Here is a 21,010-nt window from a genome sequence, read left to right as displayed (position 1 = left end):
GGGGGCTCCTGCCCGCCGCCGCTATTAGCACTCCCGCGGATCGGGCAGGCAGAGACATCGACAAGAAGCCATGGGCGCGAGGGGACTCCAGGGCTGAGGCTTCCACTTGCAGGAGCCCCCCCCCCCGCTATTCCCGCCGCCACCGCTATTAGCACTCCCGCAGATCGGGCAGGCAGAGGCATCGACGAGAAGCCATGGGCGCGAGGGGGCTCCAGGGCTGAGGCTTCCACTTGTGGCTGTCCCCGCCCGCCCAATCCTTCCTTCTCTCCGACTTTTTTGGGGTGCGGCTTCTTCCACAGCGGTGGCTGCAGCGGCGCTGGCGATCCGGCCGCTAGCCGCTCCAAGCGCTGTGGGAACGCCCACCCCTCTCACAGTCCCGTCCCGGGCTGTCAGTAAAGGGGCTGCTTGCTCGGAACATTCAAACTAAGGGAAACCTTCGCTGGCCTCCACAGAGAAGAAAGGAAGAGAGAGAACGAGAGAGAGCAACAGAGAGAGAGAGAGAGTGGGAAAGAACAAGAGAGAGAAAGATGAGAGAGAGAGAAAGAACAAGAGAGAGAAAGAAAATAAGAGAGAACAAGAGAGAGAGAGACTAAGAGAGAGAGAAAGAAAAGAGAGAGAGAAAATAAGAGAATGAGAGAGAGCAACAGAGAGAGAGAAAGAACAAGAAAAAGCACGAGAGAAGCAAAGCAAGAGAGAAAAAGAGAGATAGCAAGAGATACTGAAAGAAAGCAAGAGAGACAGATAGGAAGAGGAAAGGAGAGAGAGAGAAATGAGAACAAAAAGGGGAGGAGAAATGAGAAAATGATTGAGGCAGAGAATGAGAGGAGAGAGAAACAAGAGAGAGAGAGAGGTGATTCTTGAAGCATATGGTAAAAAGCACCCAAATAATAAGAAAAAACTCCCAGCCCTCACCTGTTTTTGAAAAGAATAAAAGAGAATAAAACCCCAGCCCTCACCTGGTTTTGGAAATGGTTTGAGTACACACAGACATATAAGGGGGGGGGGGGGGAGAGACAGAAATGAGACAGTAGTATAAATTTGAGGAGGGATGATTGATGATTGACTGTATTTATAAGGGGATGTTAAATGGGATTGTATGTTCTATGTATAAATACATGTAGAAATACTGTAGATCTGAAGGTCAGCAGTTAAAATCTCATCCCCAGCTCCAGGTTGACTCAGCCTTCCATCCTTCCGAGGTGGGTAAAATGAGGACCCAGATTGTGGGGGCAATATACTGGCTCTGTTAAAAAATGCTATTGCTAACATGTTGTAAGCCGCCCTGAGTCTAAGGAGAAGGGGGCATAAAAATTGAATAAATAAATAAATAAATAATATTTACTGTCTTTTTGTGCCATTTTGGTTGGTGGTGTGCCCCAGGATTTTGTAAATGTAAAAAGTGTGTCGCGGCTCAAAAAAGGTTGAAAATCACTGGTTTAGAGAGGTGGGAGGAGCAACTTTTTTTTTTTTTGCAAGTTGAAGATTGTGTGAAATCTTATCCTACATTGTCTCTGCCTTCATCTGACATTGCTATCTTAAACCTGATATGAATTTACAGACCACATAACTTTTAACATTGTGCCAGAAGGTTTTGATGACTCTAAACCTCACATATAATTTTTCTGGTCCTGTTAAAAATACCCCTTCGATAGATTTCAGATATTCATCCCATATTGACCAACAAAGCTATAAATTGGTTTTCATTTAAAGCTCAAGGCTAACATCAAAGCAAAATAATGTATCTAAAATTGAATTCATTGGATGTAATCATATTTGTCTGCACCTAAAACTTGAGTTTGTTTTAAGAAAGATTAAGCATAGTTTGCCAGGATGTAAAAAAAAAAAAGAAATACGAAGTTCACATCATAGAGTTATATAAACAGCTTATATTCCATAATCAGTTAGTAATCCCCAATTGAGTTTTGAAACTAGTTTGTCCCAATTAAATATTGTACATTTTTTTGGAGGGGAGGGGCACAGTCAAAATATTTATACTAATACTACCACAGGTTTCCATACACCTAGGCATATGATGTAAGAAAGAACCTCCAGATAGATCATGACTTAAAATTGGAAGAAGAATTGTTGCTAAATAAGGTAGTTGTGAATTGCACTTAGCCTTAGTACAGCCACATCTGGAATACTGCATCCCATTTTGATCACCACATTACAAAAAAGATGTAGAGACTTTGGAAAAAGTCTCAAGAAGAGCAACTAAAATAAATAAAAGGCCTGAAGACAAAAATATGATGGATTGCAAGATTTAGGTTTGGCTAGTCTAAAGGAAAGAAGAACTGGGTAGACATGACAGCAGTATTTCACTATTTGAGAGGTTGCCACAAAGAGGAGGAAGTCAACTTATGGTATTCTCCCAAACACTGGAGCGCAAGAGAAGAAACAATGAATAATGACTAATCAAGGAAAGAAACAACCTGGAATTAAGGAGAAACTTCCTAACAGTGAGGACAATTAACAGTGGAATAACTTGCCTTCAGAAATAGTGATTGCTTCATCACTGAAGATTTTTAAGAAGAAACTGGAGTGTCACTTGTCCGAAATGGTATTGGGTTTCCTGTTTAAGCAGGAGATTGGACTAGAAGACCTTCAAGGTCCCTTCCAGGTGTATTCTTATTCTGATTGATTGATTTTATGATCCTCTTTTGCCATAGTGGATAAGAGAATCATAGCAGTTAAGTGAATCATACAACCATCAAACAATTCAGCTTTCCCCATTGACCTATTGGACATTGGTGGGGAAGATCGCAAGTGGCAATGTGCAACAATTGTGTGTGTGTGTATATATATATATATATATATATATATATCGCAAGTGGCAATGTGCAACAATTGTGTGTGTGTGTGTGTGTGTGTGTGTGTATGTATATATATATATATATATATATATATATATATATATATATATATATATATATATATATATTTCTAATTGCCTGAATTTTGATCACGTTATACAAGTATGTTGTTTAGATGCTTTTCTACTTTTAAAAAAATCATAATCTTCCATTATTTTCCAGCTATAAACTGAAACAACTCTTTATCAGCTACTTTTCTAAAAGTTGATATCTTTGCCACAACGGTAATTTTATGTCTCAGTTGAATCATAAATCTATGTAAAGTTATGACAGATTTATCAGATTTGGCAAAGCTACCAAAGCTTGAAGAAAGAGCTGTCTGTTTATTCCTGGGAAAACAGAGCACTTTACACATTCCATGAATAAAAAACATAATAGATTTCTCTGATGATTTTGTTTATCTTAAACTACTCTTCTAATATCTAATTTGGTACTTACTACAGCTGTGGAAATAATTTTATGAGTCATTTTGTTTCCTCATTTATCTCATCGGAAATGTTCAGAACCCTTTGAGAAGGCTTCAAAGCAGCCCGGTAAAGGTATTTCCAACTCTTTTACTGTTCAGGGAGTGGATCAAAAGACCAAATTATCTGCATTGCCCTCTATCTGTGTAGGAAAAAACCTACCAGTCAAATGCATTTCTTTAAAACAAAAACTAGTAAATCTTCAACACTGGTACTCTTTACATATAGAATAATCATTTGGTTGAATTACTACGTGAAGAATCTATGGATGTAGTTTCTTTCTGATATCAGAGACTCGGAACAGAACCATGTTTACAAACAGCAGGCAATGTGGGCTAATATTTTGGGATTACTATTTCATAAAAAGTTTGCTGGTTATAAATAACATTTTCAGATATCAAATAATGATCAGATAATACTTGTCCTATAGCAAGCAATCTCCCTAGGCACCAATGAGAAAGCTGGAAAACAATAGGATGTTAAAAAGTAATTGTAAAAAAGATAAAATGATGTAATTAGATTAGGAAAGGATCTCAGTTCAATATCTGCCTAGATCATTTTAACCTTGTTCTATTCTTCCCAGGCAATAGGCTTTTGCTTTGCCAATTCCCAAACAATGGTTAAGATTTGGTGGTTTGTTTGTTTTTTAATTGCTATAAAAAGGACTGCAGCAAAAAGGTTGTGCAGTCACTCATCTCTTAGTCACCACATATATTAACTACTGCAAAAGTTACTGCAGGGCTAACTTTTGAACACCACTTGGACTTCAAGTGGCTCAGAATTCATCAAAATGAACCTTGATTGGCATGTGACACTGGTTAAAAAATTCTCCCAGGTGTTATTCAAGGTGCTTATACAGCCCTACATGGCATAGGGCTTGGTTACTTGAGGAACTGTCTGTCTCCCATGACAACCTAGCTGATTCAATCTGATAGAGTTGGTCCAAGTCTACTTGCAATCTTATCAGGATCTAGAAGCATGCCTTTATTGTCATGATACCTGCTCTCTCGAATGAGATTCTCCCATATCCCCATGGCTCTCATTCCGGCATTCCAGAAAGCTATTCTTCCAGGTCTTGAGTATTTGTACCTTATGACAATCATTAAGTGTCTGTACCTCATGATTCTTGACAAATGTATGTACATTGAGAGCATATGTACCAATGACAAATTCCTTGGCCAGACTTGGCCAATAAAGAATTCTATTCTATTAAGCATGTTTGGTAAACACAGTCTTAGAGCTGTATATCTCTCTCTCTGCTCTGCCCACCTTTAATTTAGCCACCATACTTTCCTAGTTTCTTGACATACAAATCCACCACCTTTGAAAAGGAACCAAGGTAAGGAATACATATTATTATTATTATTATTATTATTATTATTATTATTATTATTATTATTATTATTATTATTATTTATTGGATTTGTATGCCACCCCTCTCCGCAGACTCGTGCTGTTTTCTACTCTGTTACATTGCAGAGGTCGATTCAAGCCTATTATATGTGAGCAATAGTATCCCCCACCATAGGAGTGGTTTGGGCGCATCAGGCGAGCTCCTTTTACCCTGATAATGGTGTGCTGCATGTACATCACCATGTTTTCCCGCACAGACATGCTTGCTATGCATGTGCGCACATCCTCTCGCATGATTTTGCTACCTGCACATGCGTGGAAGCAAAATCTTGCGAAGCAACACGTGCATCTGCGAGATGTTGGTTATTTTTTTGCTTCCGTGCATGCAATTGCCAAAATCTTATGCATACGAATGTTCCCTCATGAGATTTTACTTCCGTGCATGCGCAGGAAGCAAAATAAGGCAAAAAAAAAAAATTGGGAGAAAAGATGGTGCTTGCGACAACCCAGGAAAGATGGTACTAGAGTCGTCACACACAAATTCTGCAATCAGTGGGCCGCTACCAGAATGGCAGAGTGGACCGTACTGATAGGAACCCAATACTGGGGTCTGTTGGATTGTGTTTGACTATGGTAAACCATAGTCAACTCTTATTTCAAACATCTTGTTTCATTTTTTATAAATATTTCACTACTAGTTTTATATTGTCACTTTCTTCTACAATACACCACTCAAAGTTGTTTGAAACAGAGTGGCATCTACTGAATAGATCAGTGATGGCGAACCTTTTTTTCCTCGGGTGCCAAAAAAGTGTGGCCATGTGCTATCGTGCATGTGTGAGTGCCCACATCCATAATTCAATGCTTTGGGAGGGCGAAAACAGCTTCCCACACCCTCTGGAAGCCAGAAACAGCCTGTTTCCCAACTTCTGGCGAGCCCAGTAGACTTGTGTTTTACCCTCCCCAAGTTCTGAAGATTTCCCTGGAACTGGGGGAAGGTAAAAATGCCCTCCCCCATCCCCCCAGAGGCTCTCTGGAAGCCAAAAACGCCCTCCCAGAGCCTCTGTGTTAGCCTAAAGTCTGCTGACCAGCACACACATGCACGTTCTAGCTGAACTAGGGCAACAGCTCACATGCCAGCAAATATGGCTCCGCGTTCCACTTGTGGCACCCATGCCATAGGTTCGCCATCACTGGAATAGATGAATAAATAGAATCCATCATAAAACTCTCTTCAGAGAATTTAGTCATCAACAAGTTGAAGACACACAGGGAAGAATGTGAAACTAAGGTTTTGGGTAATAAGAACTGCAGCTGTAACAAAATGCCTTACTATCCCATTCAAGGACATGTCTGCTGGATGTTTTTAACAGCTATCAATTATGCAGATGGCTGTCCAGCTTCTGCTTGAATGCCTTCCATGAGAACAGCCAATGATATTCAGATGCTCATTTAGTTAGATGTTAGATGCTCTAATCATTTAAAAGCTTTGTAGAACTCACATCCATAAATTAACCATGATTTTACTCAATTATCCCATTTTTCTAAATGTTAACATCATTTTTATTCACTAAAATATAGTTTGATTATAGTTCAAAATCAAGCTCATGCTAAATCTATTCTCTTTAATGGAAATCAGTTATAGTCACCATTGATCCCTCAGCATCAAACACTTAAACTACTGCCATATTCTATGTGATCAAAACACTTAAGATTCTGATTTCTAAACTACGTATTCCAAAAACCATTATTTTGACATCTTCATATGTCTTCTAGGTCTGTTTCAATTTGGATATGGTATCCTTATATCTTGGTTCTTAGATTACAAATGGATAATATCTGAGTATAAAAACAGCATAAAATAAAACTTCATTTTCAAAACTGTGGTTCTGTTAACGTAACCTACAGCTGCAGCTTTTGTAGCAGACTCATACTGCTGACTCATGTTTAGCTTGTGACCAAAATAAATTTCACCTCTACTGCTGCCATCCAACTATCTCCCCATCTTGTAGCAATATACCGGTAGTAACCAATAAAAGGCAGACAAGAATTAACCCAGGATAAAGACTTAACTCTGAACCTCTCTCTAACTAATGAGAAACTGTTGAGAATTCCAAATTTCAATTTCCTGATGGAACTGTTACTTAACATCAATTTAATAATCAAATCTGATAGGGTCAAAATGATACCAATCCTGTAGAATAAACTATTATTTTTATCCCTATATTGTAGATATGGCATGAACATAAGGGGCAAGTTAAAGACTGATATTAGGAACTTTTTAACCATTTCATTAGAACATGACAGATGAACTATTGTAATACTCATACCGCCAAAACCTCATCAAGAAGTTAAGCCAGGTTGATATCTACATGCTGGAATTAGTGTTTTAGATTCATGCTAACAACAGAATCCTAAAACAAAATATTGGTATTTTGTTGTCACTGGTATTCTAATTTCTGTATCCGGTGACACAGTTGTCACTGGTATTCCAATTCCCTCACTGAAGCTCACAAAATATAAACACAGCTGTACCTGCCTGCCAGACAGAAAATATCAATATATCCAGCAGCAGTTATCTTCTGATATATATGCAGTATAAAACTTGAAAGGGTGTTTTTCCATTAAAAAAGGCTGCTAAACTTCAGATATAAGCACACTGACAAAATGTCAAACACATTTTTTTTTTCTTTAGAGCAAACATCCACACTACATTTACTTTCCACCCTGTCAAACACAAACACCACGAAGGCACACTGCTCAAGTATACAAACAGCAATGAAACAGCCAAAGCCTAGCTTTAATTAAAGCTGGGCTAACACCCATCCTAAAAGGGATACAAATACTTTTCACACACCGGTGCTAGACGTTCGCTGGCTGGGGAATTCTGGGGGTTGAAGTCCAAATATCTTCAAGTGGCCAAGGTTGGGAAACATTGGGGGTAAAGGATGCATGTTTCAAAACACTTCCATCTCTGTCCCGGAGTCTATATAACTGCTTTTCTTCAAATTCATTGTGCCAAAAGGTACTTTTTCCAGGAAGTAACTGGACTTTCTCGTTTTTTTATTGGAAGATGTTTCGCTTCTCATCCAAGAAGCTTTTTCAACTCTGACGGGATGGTGAGGAAATGGAAGAATTTATATTCCTCTCAGACAGCTGGATATTTGCATTCTTTTAGAGACTCCTTTGAGGCCACTTTGTGTGTGTGGGGGGGGGGGGGGGGGGAATAGGACCTTTTGGACAATCCTGGACCGGATGGCTAAGAATCTCCACAGACTTCTAATTCAATCATTCCCAAGGGTGTTACCAAACTGCCACTGAAAGAGTAGTAGATGCTTGGAACAAACTTCCAGCAAATCTACATGCCTGGGATAAACATATATCGATCCTAAGACAAAACACAGGAAATAGTGTAGAAGGGCAGACTAGATGGACCCTGAGGACTTTTTTGCCATCAATCTTTTATGTTTCTGTTTCTATTCCGGAAAGGCAGCCCCCAGGCTCTTACAGCACAGGTAGAGCCACGGCCTTAACGAAGGCGAGCTTCCCATTATCCCGGCATTGCTTCCATTTCTACACGTCTGAAGGGCAACGTTGCACCCAGATGCATACACAACACACACACATACACATGCGCGGGCGCCAATAATGAAAGAGCGAATAACCCGTCCTCTCTCTGTGTGTGTGTGTCTCTCTCTCTGCAATACTGTACCAACCCGGGTCTCGGTTTCCTGAGCAGGCGCACGTTAACCCCCCCCCCTCCTGCTTCTGCGCTCGCGGTCCAAGTGATTCCCTCCCAAAGCTACTACCCAAAAAAAAAATAATAATAACAAAACAATCCGCCCCCTCGCTATCGCAGGGAGGAGGCACAACAACCCAGGTGTAGCGACCGGCGCATATATAGCGCAAGCTATAGAGCAGTGTTTCCCAACCTTGACAACTTATAGAGATCTGGACTTCAACTCCCAGAATTCCCCAGCCAGCATTCGCTGGCTGGAGAATTCTGGGAGTTGAAGTCCAGATCTCTTCAAGATGCCACGGTTGGGAAACACTGCTATAGGGGACCCTGCCTCCCCCATCGCCTTGTAAAACGGGCTAGTTAGTTAGCCCTGCTAGTTAGGTCGGCGTTGGCGAGGCAGCGTTGCCTCAGGCGTCCTAACTAGCGCTCCGAAGCGGGCACCAGCGTTCCAGTCGCACATAAACCGAGGTGGGGAGAGGAGCGAAAAAGGCAAAACCGCCGCATCCGAGCTGAGAGACAAGGCTCCGGGCAAATGGAGCGTCTTTCTCTCCCCCCCCCCCCCCCTTTCCTATCTCGAGGGTCTCTGCTTGTCTGTGTGTCCTTCCGCCACGACCACCCGTCCAGAAGCCCCGGGCGGCCGCGTTCCCTCGTTCCGAGCACAAGCCAGACTTACCTGGCGCCCCGCTTCGGTCGCCTCCTCCTCCGAGATAGCCACCCCTACGCGAGGAGACGCGGTCTTGCCGAGAAAGCCATGGGAGCCGACGCTTCGGTGGCCCGAGGGCGACCGCGGCGAAATTGCACGGCTTTGCTTCTTAAAGGCGACGCGGTGCACGCACGCACCCCCGCGCTTCCTCCGCACATTGAATGAAAACTCTCCCACGGCCGAATTGCTGCCACCGCAGCTACAAGCGGCGCCGAGCTCCGTCCTTCCCACTTCTTGCTAGCGCGGGAGGGGGGGAGCTGGTAATTGAGGAACGGCGGGCAGGGTTCTCCCCTCTCTATAGGCGGCTTCCTGGATGTCCCGGAAGGCGGCGAGGGGACCTCGCACCTCGCTTTTGTATTTTGCACGGACCCTTCCTTCTGTCGCTTCTTTCTCTTCCTTTCCTTACGCCTCGTCCCCCCATTCCGCGCTCTGAATGGTTCGGCCCATCCTGAAATGGGTAGAGGGGCGGGGCGGGGGATGCTGTTGCTCGCGTACAATAGGCTCGGATCGACCTCCACGATGTAACGGAGCAGAAAACAGCACTACGTATTCCTTACCTTGGTTCCTTTTGAAAGGTGGCGTTCTGGCTTTTGGATGATAAACAGACTGGGAAACCAGGGTGACTAAATTAAAGGTGGGCAGAGCAGATACACGGCTCTGAGGCTGTGTCCGCCAAACATGTTTAATAAGAATAGAATTCTTCATTGGCCAAGTGTGATTGGACACCCAAGGAATTTGTCATTGGTGCATATGCTCTCAGTGTACATAAAAGAAAAGAGATATTTGTCAGGAATCATGAGGTACAAACACTTTAATGATTGTCATGGGCTACAAATAAGCAATCCGGGAACAATATAAATTGTAAAGTATAAAAGCAACAAGTTACAGTCATACAGTCATGAATGGATGATAGCAATGATGAGAAGACTAATAGTAATAGTAATGCAGCCTTAGTTTGGCAGTGGTGAGGGAACTATTTCTTTGTTTCATTTCGGGGGAAACTCCTTGTGTCTAGTTGTCTTGCAGTGCTCTATAGCGTTTTTGAGGGTAGGAGTTGAAACAATTTATGTGCAGGATGTGAGGGGTCAGTAAATATTGTCAGTAAGCTATGCACAATATGTTGCATTTTGGTCTAATACCTTAAACTAATAAAAAACAAGTCCATGGTTATGTTTTTCCCTGACATGATTACTTCCATTGTATGAATAAAATAATTTGGGTGGGTTTAATTTATGCATGAGCAAGTGGGATTGATGTCACAATACAAATGATGTGATTTCTTTTTGTGCAATGATGAGGAGCACTTAATCCTTGATGATGGCATGACACAATTGTCATCTTGAGGTCATCCCAATGTTTTATGAATGTAGCTAAATGAATGTTGATATACCCTGCTGTGGACTTTAAAAAAATAATAATTTCAGCAGCATGTTAGAGTCTGTGAACCATAACTCTAGCAGCCAATGTCCCTGCATGTTAGCTAGAATGCCAACATAATTCACTTTCATAAAAATTTATCCTGCCATTATTCTTATATCTGTTGTGGCATGACATGGAAACTGAAGTTACACAACACATTGAGTAACAATGCCTAACAATGTTTTATTGAAAAATGAATGGTTTGACCGTAGTCTGAATGCTAGCCAATTTGGGAAAAAGGCTTACACAATGCAATGAGCCATAAATTAATGACATAAACCAGTTGGTCAATGTATAAAACTAAAACGAATCCCAGTGACCGATTAGGTCCCACAGAGTTGGCCTTCTCCGGGTCCCGTCGACCAAACAACATGGCTGGTGGGACCCAGAGGAAGAGCCTTCTCTGTGGTGGCCCCAGCCCTCTGGAATCAACTCCCTCCAGAGATTCGAACAGCCCCCCTTTCTCACCTTCCGTAAAATGCTGAAGACCCACCTTTGTCGTGGTGATAATTATCACCTTCTCCCCCTTTTTATTATGTTTTCGGCCTTCCTGTATGATGGATTAGGTTGAATGTGTATGATTGTATAGTTTAGAGATTTTACTATGTATTAATGTTTTAAAATTGATTTAACTTCTACTATTAGATTTGTAATGTATTGTATCACTATTATGTTGTGAGCCGCCCCGAGACTTCAGAGAGGGGGCGGCATACAAGTCTAATAAACTAAACTAAACTAAACTAAAACGTATGTGACTGATTTGTGTTCAGTGTACAACATAAGCATACATTCAACAGTGATTTGGGAAGCATAATTTTCACATGTTAAGCCAGGATCAAGATAACATGCTACCTTTCACTTACAATCTGTATTTTATTTCCCACCCTCACTACCACCACCCCACATATAATTCTGCACATATTATTTTTCAATAGATTGGGCTTTGTATGTGGCTTTCCCCCTTCCTAACTGATAATAGAATACGTGTGAAACTGATTAAAAAAATGTTGTATATATATTTGGCTCAGGAGTGTCAAACTTCCAATGATATGTCATGTGACATCAACCTTTTTTTCCCTTTGCTAAAATGGTCATGGGTGTGGCCAGTATGTGACACATCCAGCCCGTAGGCTGAAAGTTTAACAACCTAATGTTAGCTTAATGTTTACTTTAGTTATTGTCATTGCACCTTGGACAATGAAATTAAAGCGATCAAAATGAAATTAGATGTATGATGATTTGGACTCTTCTGTACAGTAACAGATTGTAAAATGTTCATCTCTTCTGTCCTTTAGTGCTGATTAAATGCTTCGCTCAGATATTTGGACACGCCAGTAATATACCGGTAAGTAAAAGAAGTACAGCCCTATGTATGCCAACTGACTTGGAATAAATTACATTGAGATAAAGACAGTAGGCTGGTATGAATTGCAGCCAAAATCCTAGGAGAGTTTACAAAACAAAGATACAGTTAACACAATGAATTCACATAGAACGGCATAATCTAAAAATTGCATTCTAGGATTGCTGGTCTTTTTTGGCCAGTGGGATACTTGCATTAGGATTTAGAGTTTTCTATACCTCTATGCCACCATCTGCATCTAACATTGTAATGTCTCCTTAGTTGTGCTTTATTAAGGAGACCAAAATAACTTCAATATATATTTTAATATAATCCATTCTATAATGTTAATACATTGGAAAGAAAGGGGGGAAATAGAATATCTTAAGAAAATTATTCCTGCTATAATTTCAATATTCTTATAAAAATCCAAGAAAAAAATCTTCAGATCTGGACTGAAGAAATCCAGGCAACTGTGAGATGGCAGCAACGAAACAGCGACTGTCCTTTGAGTAAATTCTGGATTTTGCCATTTAACAGTAAACCTTTATGTTTTGCCAACTAATACTTTTTCTTTAGTTGTTTTCATAATGGTGACTCTCAGGTGATATAGAATAGAGAGATATGTAGAAATTTTGTCATTATATTCCCTTAGGGGAAATATTTTATGCATTATAAAGCAAATGGGAAAGATTCACAACAGAAAGTGGTTACTATTATTCTTCTCAGCAGTGTAATTGTTATATCAAAACATCAATTCCCTTGGTCCTGGAAATTCTTTGGCTACCTGGTAACTTAACACTTGCTTTTACTGCTTTTACTATTTTAATAAATCATTCCACATGTCAAGCATAACCCATATTCCTTTCCTCTCCTTTTTCAACACAACAGAGTGTGCCTGGCTCAAAGGCATCCAGTTTGTTTTTCATATTTATGATGGGACTAAAACTCACAGTTCTGGCTTCAAGCCTGGTGCTTTAACCAGTTTTTATTCTGCAGTGTGGACTGAATCAATTTTCTAGTCATTATAGAATACACTAAATGAGAACTTAGTCTCTTTAACTATAATTATGGATATACTTGTTGTGACCTATCCCCATCCCTTGGGATTGGGGGTCATAGAAATCAAATTAAATAAATTAATTAAATAAATAAATCTCGCTCAGCTGATCACAGATTCTGAGGATCAAGAGATGGGTGTGTTTTGGTATCCTAAGCCTGTGTACTTGGCACAGGCGAGTACCCGAGTCTAAGAGCAAGGAGGTCAGAGAGGATGTGGAGTCAGAGACTGAAAGCCAACCAGGGACTGTTGCACCTTCAGAGGTGTTCTTGAGTGACCTAGGAGATGACAAAGACCACTTCTAGATGCAAGGGTGCACAGAAGTATCAGCAGACAGGAATATTTGAGGAGGAAGAGATCTCTGTGTGAATAGCTCTATAGAACAGTTGGCCATGCCTTGTGGCTATATTATAAGGAGAGGTTTCATGATGAGCTCTTTGTGTACATCAACGTTAGACTAAAAGTTGGTTTGAATATGGTGAACGAGATCTCTTTACTAAAATAAAGCATGTGCAAAGCTACAATTTGCCTTTCCGGGATTCCTGCCAAAAGACTGTGAATATGGTGATTAAAGACTACATTTCAACTAACATTTTAATGACTTTTTGGCTTCCAGACTGAGACTATGATATTAGCCGCTAATTGGTCGTGGAATGATGCCCAGGATTTGCTCTTATCTTTTGCTACATTAAGTATTTCTGCTATGATATGTTTTTATTTATTTGTTTGTTTGTTTGTTTGTTTGTTTGTTTGTTTGTTTATTTATTTATTTATTTATTTGACTTCTATGCCACCCTCTCCAAGGACTCGGGGCGGCTCACAACATATAATAAACAATATACAATATCTTGGATCCAATTAATTAATTCATTAATTAATTTGAACAATATATGCTGAAACATTGGCTAATCTGGTTGTGTGTGGATCCAATTCTTGGTGGGCTTCTAGCTTAGACAGTATGTACATTATATTCAGCCACTTAAATAAAACTACTGTATAATAATAATAATTCAGCATGTGAATATTAATGTTCCTGAAATGAGACTCTAACCTGAACCTTTAGTGAAGTTGGCGTAACAAAAAGGAGATTGATTTATAAGAATAGGACCTCAACTTATGACCACAATTGGGCCCAAAATTTATGTTGCTAAGTTAGAAATTGGTTAAGTGAATTTTGTCCCATTTTACCATTTTTCTCGCCACCTTTGTTAAGTGAATCACTGCAGTTGTTAAATTAATCACACTGTTGTTAAGTGAATCTGGCTTTCCCATTGACTTTGCTTGTCGGAAGATCAAAAAAGATGATCACATGATCAAGAGAGACCAGAATCATCACCAATTGCCAAACATCCAAATTTTGATCACATGATCATGAGGATGCTGCAATGGTTGTAAGTGTGAAAAACGGCACTTTTTTTAGTGCCATTGTAACTTCGAACAGTCACTAAATGAACTGTTGTAAGTGAAGAACTAACCGTATGTCTGGGAATAAAGGCGGAAGGGAGAGCAGGCAGAGTGAGAGGTAGTAAGGAAGCACAGAATAAATGTTTACTCTAATATTAAAATGCTTAACAAAAGCTTGTATTCGGTACCTGTTACTTTAACCCTTTTTTTCTAGCACATGTACGAAGCATGCACATCTTTTCTAAAATTTCCCAGGAGCAAAGAGTTTTTTCGCATGGAATAGAATCCTGGGTAAAGCAAAACTGAAAATGTGACAATGCATATATATCAGGGGACAATACAGCCAACTTCCTCTATAATCAAAGCTGTAACCAAATGCAGTCAGTGGACTATTCATTCAGGTTCCCATTTCTCATTCCATTGGCACTCTACCTGAATACAAATCTTTGACAACCCCCCCCCCCCCCCCCGATATAGTAAGCATAGGTTTCTCCTATAGTATGCATCCCATGAATGCTTGGTGATTTATGCTACAGCTATTGCAGAAATGGTTATCTTCCAATTTGACAAAGCCAGTATGAACAATATAGTTAAAACATTTCTTTACAAAAGTAACCCCAGTCCTGTTTTGATCTGTTGTCTCTTTAGGCACTAGATACAGCAATTCAGCTTTTTTGCTGAATGTTGAATGTTTACGTATAGCAGTAAAATTCTATATTGGACAGAGTTTAGGACTAGGTAATATCTCCGGACCGCCTTCTGCCGCACGAATCCCAGCGACGGGTTAGGTCCCACAGAGTTGGCTTTTCCCAGGTCCCGTCGACGAAACTATGTCGTCTGTCGGGACCCAGGGGAAGAGCCTTCTCTGTGGTGGCCCCGACCCTCTGGAATCAATTCCCCCTGGATATTAGAACTGCCCCCACCCTCCTTGCCTTTTGCAAACTCTGCCATCAGGCATGGGGGAATTGACTCCCCAGGGCCGTTTCCGTTTTACGCAAGGTTTGTCTGAGATGTATGATTGTTTTTATATTAAGGGTTTTAAATTGTTTTTATCGTTAGATTTGTACCATGTTTTGTGTTGTGAGCTGCTCCAAGTCCCTGGAGAGGGGCGGCATACAAATCTAATTAATAATAATAATAATAATAATAATAATAATAATAATAATTTCCAAGATCATCAGAATTTCTGAAAGCATTGATGGAATTCTGGATTGACCAGATAACTTGCACATAATCTAAACTGAGTTGTATTCCCAGTAGTTCATCTGATTTAAGTAATTTTCCTGCTTTATACAAATCTAAGTAATAATAAATAAATAAATTTGCTATAATCTAATTAACTTTTCATCTAAGACATTTTTAATGGAAAAAATGGCTGTTATGTTTATGTCAATATATCAGTTTTCCCCATAGGTCTATAAATATGCCAGAACTGCTTTCTCCCACTTTTCCTGCATTTACCATTATGATGAAGTGTGCTATATGTGCTATCTTTCACTTATTGTTCTTTTATACCTGCAATAATATTACCATTAAAAGTGTTCAACCCAGGTGCAACAATTTGACCAATACCCTTATCCCAATTGACAAGCATCTCATACTGGAAATCAAGTTGGCCATACTATGTTGAGTTGCAGGGCATATTTAAGTAACCTGGTGCATAATAATAAGACTCTGAACGTTTATGAGCAAATTTGTCAATGCATTTGAGTTACAAAATTTGATACCATTGAGTTACAAAATTTGATACCACTGCAATTTCCCTTTTCCACTGGCTCAATGTCTTGCTTTATGTGAATTTGTTTTATAAGAGCTTGTTGGAAAATGTATCCCTAGCATAAAGTGAGAGAAGTCTATATTTGCCAAATAATAGAAATGGGGGTTTGGTGCTGAATAAGTTATTGTTGACTGCCAGAAATAACTGTAATTTTCTTGGTGAGTTTTTTCAGAAATAGTATGTCATTGCCTTCTTCCTAGGGCTGAGAAAGAATGACTGGATTAAGGTTACCAACCTAGCCTATGTCCTTCAGTGTCTTCAGGTTTCTAACCTGGTGCCTTGCAACTATACCAAATTGCAATAAAGAGATAAGCTACCACTACTGAAATACTATCAGTACAACCTGCTTGTAGAAAAAAGGTGAGTTAAATTTTTAATCTCCTTAAGAATAGGCTTATGGTGCTTTTCTTTATATGAATAAAGGCAGCATCACCACCAGAATCATGTTCAATTAAATTCACACAACCAGGTAAGCAAGCCAGAAAAGTCATTTTTTGCTTGAATGCTTCAATAAGTCTCAATTAATAATCCCTTGTATTAATATCCCAAATTAAAAGATGCTGAGAGTTTTACACCATAACATCTGGTATTTTGTGGGCCAATGGGTTTCAATCTCTGTAGTACTGTCAGTAATTCTTGACACAGAAATTTAACTGCAGCATAGAGATAAAATTAATGCATCAGATCCTTTCTCTTAAAATGAATTGTAGCTAGTCCTCTTCTAACAATGCTAATACGGCCTGGAATTTTCATTGCTAAAGAATGTGGTTGTGAAATATGATTTGAACAATTCTGCTAATGTAGTCTTATAGTGAAGTAGATTTAGTACATCTAGTCATATTTCTTGTCAGGTTATCTGGGAGAAGGCCCACTCTGTGGGACCTAACTGGTCGCTGGGATTCATGCGGCAGAAGGCGGTCCTGAGATAATCTGGCGCGGTGTTCAAACAGTCATTGAAAAAGAGGTCATAAACCAAGGACCACCTATATTACAATTTTTATTGTCACAATCAAAATTATCTTCCTTTTTCTTCATTCTTGCCTGGCCAAATGAAAACAATTAATAACCCAAGAATACAAATTGTGGGCTTGATATCTTTGATAGCTGATACTTTCCCAAAACTTGTTTCCTTCATGCATTACTGGTTGGCATAAATTATTTTCTAGCACAGTAGATTGTAGTGTACTTATTGCTTGTGTTCTTTGGGACCTTTAACAATGTATTTTCTAAATATGACATCTTCCAGAATTTGAATTACATTAGTACACAACATGAAATTTGATTAAAAATATACTTAATTAAATGTGAATGAACATTTCTTATTTATATGATAAGTTGTAAAATAGAATCTCTGTGGGCATATTTGAATGAAAGCTCTCTGGCATTGGTTTATACAAATTATGAGCAAGACGGCAGTAGAAAATTGGATTATATGACACAGGCTTGATAAAATGTTAGTTAAAGAATGTTTAATTTGACCTGTTGATATAATGCCAAGTTTTTCAGTCAGAAAGAAAGCAGTTGGGCATCACATGTGAAATTGAAAGTGGAACTGATATTGCAATGCTAGAATCTGTTGAAAACTCATTAAATTATGGCAATGTCTTAAACTGAAATATAAATAGTCTGTGAGGAAAAGAGGAATAATAGTAGAATGTACAGTTTGGATATTTGCAGTCATCTTCCACTTCCTCACAATGCCAGCCTGGCACTTTTACCAACATTAAGTCTTGCTTAAGAAAATGTGACATATACTGTACATTATTATGTACAGTATATGAGATTCTTGCCATGTGACATGAGAAACAGCTCTGGGACAAGCAACAATTATTTGCAAATGTTTTGGTTTCTGTTTAAATCCAAGTCATTATATTTTTCTAGCCTTGTTTACATAAAACAATATACAGTAGTAGCAAAATCTTTGGCACATGTTTTTTCACTGATAAATTAAAAAGGGTTCTATTGGAAGTCTACTAAATTTCAGTTTTGTGAAAGAGGAAGACAGCATTTCAATAAAATTTTAAAAATGAATCCATAATAAAACAATTTATTCAAAATAAGTGGTATTATTATTACTGTAACCAAATATGAATTTATTATAGACTTGCAGCTAATTATACTTTTATCACTAATATTTATTTGTTTGTTTGTTTATTTATTTATTTATTTATTGATTGATTTGATTTGATTTGATTTGATTTGATTTGTATGCCACCCCTCTCCGTAGACAATGAATTATGTTCATTGATGTCTTCATAAATGTCTAGATGGGGAAGGAGTTCTATTTATAATTTTTTGTACAGACATAAACTTAAATTTTATTTGTCGTCACCTCAAAATAAATATTTAATATTCTGAAGAACTGGAAAAATATATTCAGTCCCAGACTCCAAAATTTAAAGTCTATTTTTGTATTCAACCATTTAAATCATAAAAGTGCTCACAGTATCATTTGAACAGTCCACTAAAGATCAAATGTTTAAGCATGCAATATACTTTGTACATTAGCCCAAGAGAGGCAAATTGTAGGAGCAGTTCTCACAGAGAAGAGAGCAATTTATTCTCCAAAGCACCTGATTTTAGGACAAAAAGCAATGGGTAGGAGCTCATAAAAGAGAGATCCAAATTGGAACTAAGAAGAAATTTGTTGACAGTGAGAACAATGAGTCGGTGGAACAGCTTCCCCTATAGAGTTGTGGGTGCTTTGTTGCTGAAGGTTATCAAGAAAAGACTGGATGACCAGTTGTCTGAGATGATACAATGTCTCCTGCCTTGGGAAGTGGGTTAGATGATATCCAAGTTTTCTTCTAGCTCTATCTTTCTATGTCTATGTCTAAGATGAATTACCTGCACCAGACAACATGACCAAATTACTGAAATGAGGGAGGAGATCTCTCATCTCCTAAGAGTTCTGATAATTAAACTGAAACTGTCAATCCAGGTAAAGGCAAAGAGGATCAAAGCCTGAGAAATCAAGCGCCAAAGAATCAATCAGGAGTATAAAGAATCTTTTTCAGGCTTTTAAAAAGAAGATGAGACAAAAATAGACAGTATTCTGAGAGAGGAGATCAGGAAAAATAAACAATCCAAAAATAGTGAAGCTAGATGCAAATCAGTTTTTTAGGATATTTTATAGAAAATAATTTATGGTTAGTGACTTTATTATTCTCTCTCCTTCCCTCCCTGTCAGGACAGAAATTGCTAAGAAAAATATTGAAGAACACATCATTTCCCATCCATCCCTTTTTTTTCCCTTTCAACTTTTGTATAGTGCATTATTATTGATGTACATAAGAACATTCTTACTGAATCAGCATTCTTATTCTGAAAGAAATGTAACTTTAGCACACTCCTACATGGTTAATTTGCAGAAAGAAGGGAGGAGCTCACCACTTGACTTAATTCAGCATCAAAAAGAAGTTCTCTGTGGAAAATGATAATATTCTGAATAGCCTTAAGAAAATAGGAAGTATATTTAAGAGGATCCAAGGAATCAATCCATATCCCAGTACAAGGATAGAAAGACAAATATTTGCATAGATGAGCAGGATAAAAATTGAGCCCTCGTTAATATTTTATTATTTAGTCTCCAAACTGTAAAAGAAAAAAAACATTCCAAAATATTTAGTATGGCTGGGAGCACCTGGCTCCTGGCAAGGAAAGACAAATGACAAGAGTATTTATGGTAATATCATCAAAGAAAAGTCACAGGTTATATACTTAGATCAGATTCCAGAATGTAAATTCATAACCATGGCATTTTACTACATGGGTCTTGTCATTTTGATGTCATCACTCTTTGCTACAAATGCTATTTATGGCCGTTGAAGAACTTTGAAGTTTGTTTCACTTTAATGAAAATTTGAGCAAAGGATATATTTGAAGTAAAAGAGTGCAGTGAGCCAACATCCCACTTTTGAATGATACACCTAGATGAATCATCACTTTGCTGGAGAATATGAGTGTCTCTGCTGGCACAGAACCATGTGATGCCCAAGCTAAACAACTTGCCTTAGATTTGGACATCAACATTGTGTCTGTTGCTAAACCCCTCCTATTTTCATCAGTGTAGTTTTTCTAGTAGTTGTCCCATCTGTTGCTATTTTCACAGCAAATTTAGCACTGAAGGCAAAGTCTACCTGCCATTTCATGTTTTACTTGATAAAAGATTTAAGAGTTGGAAATATTTCTCACAGTTCTGGTAATCATTCTAAAATTATTCTCATTCAAATTGTTATCTGATTTTGTTTTTAAGATAGGTCAGATTGATAAGTAGAAAAATAATAGGCCTTGAGTACAAAGCTTCCCTAGGCACTACAGAGAAGGATAGTTAAATTGTATTTTAAATTTTTAATTATGTACTTTATAATAAAATTGTAAGATTTAAAAATATAGAGGGCCAACAGTACATTAAGATATAATTTAGCTGCTTCCTGTCTATAAATACTTAAAAACCTCAACAATATAATATCCCCACTTCCTCCTGAAGAGTCCCCCTTCCTGCCAAGGGGCCTGAGGGGGAGTATGATCTCCCCCCTTCACTGGACAACATTTCCTCCATTGCAGCTATGGATAAAGGAACTAGAGGCCACCAGCCTCGGCATAAGGAGCAGGGGTTTTAGGCATGTCAAACAACTGCCAAACAATGTTGGTTGGCAGGACGTCAGGGAAGAGCCTTCTCTGTGGGGCTCTGACCCTGTGGAATCAACTGCAACAGAGATCCACACTATCTTCTCCCTACCGATCTTCCGGAAAGCTGTTAAGACCTGGCTTTGCCAACAGGCCTGGAATTAGGTTGATTGTAATTTATGCATGGCTTTTTAAAAAGATATTACCATTTTTATTACATTATTGGGTTTTACTGTTGTGTTTTTAT

At 38.8% G+C, this 21,010-nt stretch overlaps 1 protein-coding gene and 1 long non-coding RNA gene across 4 annotated transcripts in view; one reads left to right on the top strand and one right to left on the bottom strand.

Annotated features, from left to right (window-relative positions):
* Window positions 1-9,558, bottom strand: part of FAM110B (family with sequence similarity 110 member B) — an 87,033-nt gene extending 77,475 nt beyond the window's left edge. The window contains exon 1 of one of the 2 annotated variants that reach the window (XR_011558722.1): window positions 9,103-9,187. The gene's annotated coding sequence lies outside the window, so the exon portion shown is untranslated. Of the gene's footprint in view, window positions 1-9,102 lie in introns of both variants that reach the window. The other variant, XM_070747794.1, reaches the window with a different exon arrangement.
* Window positions 9,559-9,614: 56 nt separating this feature from the next.
* LOC139165931 (uncharacterized) lies at window positions 9,615-19,887 on the top strand. Of its 2 annotated transcripts, none has more exons than XR_011558842.1 (4): window positions 9,615-9,766; window positions 11,847-11,896; window positions 16,335-16,494; window positions 16,986-18,161. It is a non-coding gene; the product is annotated as an uncharacterized lncRNA (long non-coding RNA). The 2 variants fall into 2 exon arrangements; XR_011558843.1 differs by lacking the exon at window positions 16,986-18,161 and adding an exon at window positions 19,325-19,887 and having other exon boundaries at window positions 9,622-9,766.
* Window positions 19,888-21,010: the final 1,123 nt, after the last annotated feature.

The sequence above is a fragment of the Erythrolamprus reginae genome, chromosome 3, assembly GCF_031021105.1.
Source record: "Erythrolamprus reginae isolate rEryReg1 chromosome 3, rEryReg1.hap1, whole genome shotgun sequence".
Taxonomy (NCBI): Eukaryota; Metazoa; Chordata; class Lepidosauria; order Squamata; family Dipsadidae; genus Erythrolamprus; species Erythrolamprus reginae.
This window is presented reverse-complemented; position numbering and strand designations above follow the sequence as displayed.